Below are 6,896 nucleotides of genomic sequence, written 5' to 3' on the forward strand. Positions count from 1 at the left end.
GAATAATAATCGCTTTTCCTATATCTTCTCATGGCTGCTGAAGGTGTCCCATGGGCCAGCGCACTAGGCAAACATGGCAAAGCTCTGAAACTTTGTCGTGGTTCCCATTGTTTTTGTTTTGTTGTTGTTGTTGTTTTTGTTTTTTAATTAAGTCTGGGAAAACTGTGACAATATCCAGGCACGATGGATAATAGTCAGACTGACACTCCATCTTCATTTTGAAGAGCATTTAAATGGGGAATGAGATGATAACACTGTTAAAATAAGATTAATGACATAATAAATGCTAACATCCCCGACGATGGCAAGAAATATAACGAATGGCCAAGGCGGGTGACGTGGAAATGTTGCCGGTGACCACATAGGTAGAGAAGGTTACTACCATGGAGGCTGAAGTTGGGCTGTGCATGAAACGGGATCCAGAGTCACTAGCCTCAGCAAGATAGAGCTTATTTTCCTTTTGCATGAAAGTCTGGACGTAGATGGTCAAGGGCTCTGCTCGTCTTACCCTCCACTCCTTTGTGTCTCTCTTCGAGAGTGAAGATAGCTTTGCTTGCCTGGCACACTACCCTCCAGGGAGGCCCTTCCTCCATCTCGTGCTGCTTCTTTCTTGTGCTTGCGTGTGAGCTTCCATTCCCAAGGACATCTCTTGGTCCAAGGTAACTGCTCCAGAGCTCCCTAACACACCTGCATTCCTGCCACCAAGAAAGAGGGATGGGGAGGATGTGGCAAAGGGCAGATGCCCGCTGTTACCTGCAGAAGGTTCCCAGAAGCTCCTACACAACACCCTCATCTACACCCCCCTGCCCAGGCCACAGTCCCGTGACCACACCTAGCTAGCTCTGTCCTATAGCCAGTGCTTTGCAAAGACCAAATCTATGGAAGAAGTGGAGAATATACTGGGGGGAGGGCACTGGTGGTCTCTACTCATCATGTAATTTCAAGACTTCTAGAAAGTGCCTTTTGCCTTCCCTTCCACTTAGCTGATGCCTAAAGTTTCTCAACAGCATTGCGTCTTTCTCTAAGACATAGTGGACTTTCTTATACTATCACCTTCTCCAGGTCATTTGTAGGGTTCTTGGTGCTAGTTCTTTCCACCTCAACCCCCGTCCCAGCAACCCCCCTAGCCCAGCTGAGCTGGTATCATGGTAATACCATGTCTTTCTGCTGTCCATGTTAGGAGAGGGTAGTAGCTATTATAACAACCAACACGTACTGAAGCTTACAACACACCAGATCTTACACTCACAGTTTAGGTTTTTTATTTATTTTTTTCTCATTTAGCCCCCAGCAAAGCCCCAGGAGATGAGTGCTCTTAAAAGAGATGCGGACCTAAAGCCAGGATCCACACTAGCCCTTGTGCTCACCATTATGCCACACGGCCTCTCCTTTATCCTGTCTGATCTCCAGGTAAGGCCAGGCCCTATGTGGATTCTAGCGAAGGAAGCACATTTTTCTGGGTCTTGGTTCTGAGTGTGCGAGTGTGAGGAGTGGAGGTGCGGTTACCAAAGCTATGCTAAATATCCAAATGAATAGGCAGTTTGGTAGGTTCCCTAAGAGGTGAACGCAGGTGGACTTTTGCCATAGGTGTTCGGGAGATGTAATGTCAAGGCACTAGAAGGGACACTAAAAAAAAGAGGTAATTGCTTCACTCCAGATGCATCTGCTTCCGTCTGGTGTAGCTGGAGCCCTTCACCAGCCTGCATTCTGGCACAGTGAAGATCATGTCCCCGTGGGAGCCAGCTGTGAGCAGGGTTCCTGCCCTTGGGGATCTGGTCAGCTTGGACTGGAATCCTCATTACATGTCTTTTTCTTAGCGCTTGCTTCCTTAAGCCTTTTTTTGCTTCAATGCCCGGATGCTACTTTTCCTACGTCAGTGTTTTCCATCAAAGGTCACTCTTACCCATACTGTTTCGGAGTTTAGTAGATTCATCAGAGACTAGAAGGATTTCTAGGGAGATATCATTCTGGCGTGAGGTCTTCTTTGGCCCCACCCTCCTGCCTTTCCCCTCCCTCCTCTGGAGTAACTTCAGCTTTATCTGTCGAACACACGATTCCCCAGCATTTGTGAATTTATATCCAACCACTGATTAAAGCATTTTCCTCACAAAAACTGATTCCTTAGGCTATCCGAGATTCTGGAGGAGGAAAGGTTCCCTTCTCTTGTTACTCTTGATGTTTTGGTGGCTAGACTGATACAGCAGGAATTCATCTGTATCTTCAGGTAAGAAAGAGATGACACGATGTTGGTGATGAAAGAGCCTTGGCCTATCATGTGGGCTTGAAGGCAGGGCCTCGGGATCATGGTGAGTTCATTGTCCCTGAAGCAGTGGGACTTGCTGTAGTCTTCAGAGGTGGCAGTCACTAACAATTTTAAAGATGGTTGCCATGAAGACATCTGCTCCACAGTGTATGAGTTTGGCCATTGGTGGGAGTGATAGAGATGCCTAGTGCTTTCCATATCTGGTCTCCCTTCATTCCTGAGCACATGGGAAGGCTCAAGCTGCCCTGAAAGTAGCTAGAGCCCATGGGACTAGATCTGCCCAATGGGCTCTAGTGAAGAGACTTGTCATTTTTGGTCTCAGGCAGTTAAGAGTTTTCCATACTCTTCCTTGTGAGCCATGTGTTGAAATAATAGCAGAGACATTTAGGAGGAGCCTGGATCCTTGAGACAGTAGGTGGATGAGAGCCCTGCTGACCTGCTTCGGACTTGGCATGCACAAGATAGAAACTTCTCTCAGGTGATAGGGGTTCAGAGAAACACCAACAGACAGAAGAGCTCCTGCTATTTTGGCCTTTGTTACCATAGCATGCCATAGTAAATCCCGAATACAGGTAAGATGGAATTTATATAGATTGTGCTCAGCTCTACCAGTGAGATATTCCTGGATGTCTAATAGATTCCAAAGTTTGGATGGTCAGGGGATGTTTTGGGATTAGAAGAAAGGAAGAATTCCCTGCATCTTTTATTATTTCTGTTTTTCTTTTTTTCCCCTTAAGTGGCCATCATTTCCAAGACACTGGGTGATAAGGCGGCTGGTGCTGAATAGAAACACCAACAGAGAATTGGAGAGAAGCACTTGGTAGGATGGTTCCCAAAAACCCCCTCAAGCCTCTGCTTCCCTAATTGATATGCTGTTCTGGAACAATTCTGCCTGACACGGTGCTCCGGCAGGTTAGTAAAAAGGAGAATGTGGTGCTGAATCCATATGTTGCCATCCCACCTTTCACAGAGCAGCCGAGAATCCAGGCTCTGTTTCCACTACTAATCACCAAACATAACAATTAAACACTTATCACTCCAGACTAGAAAACCCCAGGAGGATACTCTGTGTCCATTCTGTTCAAGTCTGAAATCTGTTGTGGATATTGGCAAAGTGGCACAAGCAGTTAGGGAGGTGGGAGAGGGGACGGCAACCCCAAAGATGATTAAGGTAGCAGAGAATTCGCACGTTCTGCTCTTGGAAGCTCAAAGAGTGCCGAATATGGTGCCTAATACACCACAAAGTATTTATTTATGCAATGGTGACTCTCAGTTAAGAATGAACATGTTCATTAGTAGTAGAGATTGTTTAAAAATGCATTCTGCTGTGCAGAAAGAGTATGTGAATCCTTGTCCTTATGATCTTCTCCAGCACAGAGAAAGGCAAGGATCGGGACAGCTCAACCTACATACGCTGTGCGTGCCTCCCCGTGATGATCCAAGTTTAACTCTCTGTCCGACATTCTCTGATGCTGTTCCTGGGGATAGGGACACTCCAGCCACACAATCGCAGCTGACGACATCTGCAATCTTTCCTTCTAGTGATGAAGCCAATCACTAGAAGGCGAGAGGGTACGTAAGCAATCCTACCCATCCTTGTGCATTATCTGTGCAGCTTCTAGAAAACTATTTTTTGATAGAAGGAGGCACTGAACTAATACAGGAATATAAGAGGATATACTTTGCTAAAGAGGAAACCTCCTTCTAACTCCCAGACAGAATCCAGAGCTTCTGTCTAACTAAACCCTTCCTTTCTAATCTGACTTTTTGGAGTTTCACCTTAGAATATGGGAAAGGGTCTCTTGAATTTAGTACCTCTCAGAGAGAAAGGTATGTCTTGGCTCCCTCAGCAAGGAGCTTCGGGCACTGTCCCTGTGTTCAGTGACCCTGTCCCTGATGGTGAATTCTCAGGTTCTCCAGGTGGGTGGGCTGCCAATGTTTACTTGTTTTATTGAGAAAGGAGAGACTGAACAAATGAAACCTTTCTACTTTTTTCTTTCCAGGATGCTCTCCAGGACAATTCCTGTGAGCCTGACTCAGAAGACCAGCAGTCTGTCCGTGAACCGGTTACCCTCGAGAATTTGATCTTCTTTCCGCAATATCTTGTGGTGGCCACTTCTTCCTCTTCTCTGACTTCCTATCAGCTTTTCTTTTTCTTTTTTCTTTTTAACCAGGTTTTGTTACAATTTATTTTTATTTTTTAATTTAATTTAATTTTATGATGTTATGTTAGTCACCATACATCATTAGTTTTTGATGTAGTGATCCATGATTCATTGCCTTCGTATAACGCCCAGCAGCTTTTCAAATGGTGGATTTAGAAAAACTGAAGTTATTCTAGCATTGATTATGTGGTCTCAGATTCTCACAACTAGTTTTGCTCCAGATGAATATTGGGAAGAGTTTGGTAGCAAGCTATATGATGAGGGAGGAACACTGGAATGGGAGCCCAAATGTGTTGTAAACTGGGGCAGGTTACTTCATCTCTCTGACATTTTGTTTCATCCACTCTATATTAGAATGTGGATTAAAATGCGCCTGACTACCAAAGCCTATAAGTCCTAAAAACTGTGCTCCAGAGGAGAAAACACACACAGGCAAATGTGTATTTATTCACTCTTCCACCATGCTTTTGTAGACTGGTTCGAGAGAGTTCTGAATTCACCTAGTAATAGTATTATCTTAATTTCATATTGAAGACACAGTTCCAATAACTTAACCATAAGACTTGTACACTGGCTGACTTCCATCCTTTTCCTAATAAAGTAGATTAATTAATCCAGACAATTACTGTCAAGGAAGGGAGCAAGGTTGGACATTCTCTAAGAAATTTGGTGGTTGTACATCTGATATGGTTAATTTGCAAGACCTCAAATGGAACATTTTAATTAATTATTTCGGTTACTATTATATTTAGATAGTGCTGGTTGGGTGTAAATCTATTAAAATTATAAAGTTTGGGTCAATTTACCAATGAAAAGGATGAGCCTCCTTCTACCTTTTCTTTTTTCTTTCTGTAACCATAGCAATTAGAGAAATTATGTCATGATATTGGGCAAATAAATTAGTCAATCCCAGCCCAAAAGTAGTTGAAAAGCAAACCATTAGAACCCTCTCCCAAACAGAGGCCTGTCGGGAAGCAATGCATAAATAGAGCAAAGCTTATGAAATGAAACAGACAGGATATAAAATTTCCATATACACAGTCCCCCAACAAGGACTTTTCTTACGTATGTCGCCATTACCTTGATAAGATTGGCAGTTGGCCAGTGGCTTTATAAATTTAAAGCAAATGGTGACAATTAGGTCCTTAGAGTACATCCCCATTCCTCCTTTATTCACTTCAGGTTCATTATTTTGGATTTTTCATTTATATTTTTGTGTTTATGGTCGTTGGAGGAGGCTGAGTACTACATTTTGACAGTGGAATCTGAAAGAGTCACAATTCTAAATTCTGGTAAATACTTCTTGATCATAAAAAGATGTCTTAGTTTTAACTTAGATTACTATCTCATTGGTCAAGCCCTTTGGATTAGATTATATTTTATTGAAAGGTCAATCCCCCCAATTCATGGTATTGAGGTCTACTTTTCAGAGGTTCAAACTGTGGGTGGTTTAGTTCATATCCTTTACCACAAAATGAAAATTCTGGGATTCTCATCAGCTTTCTCCCAAAGCAAACCTTTAAAGCTTCCCCAACACATGTAAAAACCAAACTTTATGAGGATCCAAGACCAGCCAGGAAATTTTAACAAAGACTAAATTTTAGAACAGCTAATCTTTAGTTGTGCAAAGGACATTGCTAAACTTCTGGGTTGGAAGGTATCCTGATCTACCTAATTCTATTTATGAAACTGCATATGTGCTTTGAAACTCCATTTAGATCCAACTCTTTCAGCTAGAGATGGAAACCATATGTGTGTCTAAGGCCCATATGTTAGGGCTTGGAGAGTCTTAGATTTTGTTTTGATTTCCAACTCAGCATCATTTTCAGATTTGGAGGCATCTGGGTATGTCCTTGACCCTCTGTGTCATGCGGCGATATTTTTGTTATCCATTCTTCTTCTTCTTAGATGATTCCCATTTCCATATGCTTAGAAAGGTGTTGTGGCCTTTCGTCCTCAAAAGATTACTCTAAGGAAAACAGAGAATCAAAGTAAATATGTGGAAAAATCAAGTTCACAGTCTTACACCTGGGTGAAACAGTATTTTGTTTATTGTTTACATGAATTCATTAGGACTTCTTTTTTCCTTCGCTCACTGTTCCTTTTGTGTAGTGTGGACTTCCATTTCTCCTGCACACGTGCCCAAGGATTGTAGGCATACCCCAGTGGGAAGATGGCTGGCTGACCCCCAAATCTATTTCCCCATTCTTTTGAGGTAATAATCTAGTTGCAGTCGGGCATGTGGCCTCTCAGCTAGGGACTGTCTTCCAAACCTCACCGGTAGGCATGTGCTGAAGTTCTTACAGATGAAATGTGAGCAGTAGGGATAGGAGACATTTCAAGGCCTATGCCCTAACACACAACCTTTCCCTTTGGTTGGTACTAAAATACAGAATAGCTTAAAACTAGCTTCAAATGCAGATGATGGCGGTATCCCGGGGGTTGATGGATAAATGCAATGGAAAGAA

The 6,896-nt window shown here is 43.0% G+C and overlaps 1 long non-coding RNA gene across 9 annotated transcripts in view; it reads left to right on the forward strand.

Annotated features, from left to right (window-relative positions):
* Positions 1–5,615, forward strand: part of LOC118538545 (uncharacterized) — a 109,042-nt gene extending 103,427 nt beyond the window's left edge. For all 9 annotated transcript variants that reach the window (XR_013441901.1, XR_013441898.1, XR_013441897.1 and 6 more), the window contains 3 exons: positions 3,001–3,175; positions 3,636–3,835; positions 4,267–5,615. This is a non-coding gene — a long non-coding RNA (uncharacterized LOC118538545). The remainder of the gene's footprint in view (positions 1–3,000; positions 3,176–3,635; positions 3,836–4,266) is intronic.
* The last annotated feature ends 1,281 nt before the right edge of the window (positions 5,616–6,896 follow it).

Source organism: Halichoerus grypus, chromosome 10, assembly GCF_964656455.1.
Source record: "Halichoerus grypus chromosome 10, mHalGry1.hap1.1, whole genome shotgun sequence".
Lineage (NCBI taxonomy): Eukaryota > Metazoa > Chordata > Mammalia > Carnivora > Phocidae > Halichoerus > Halichoerus grypus.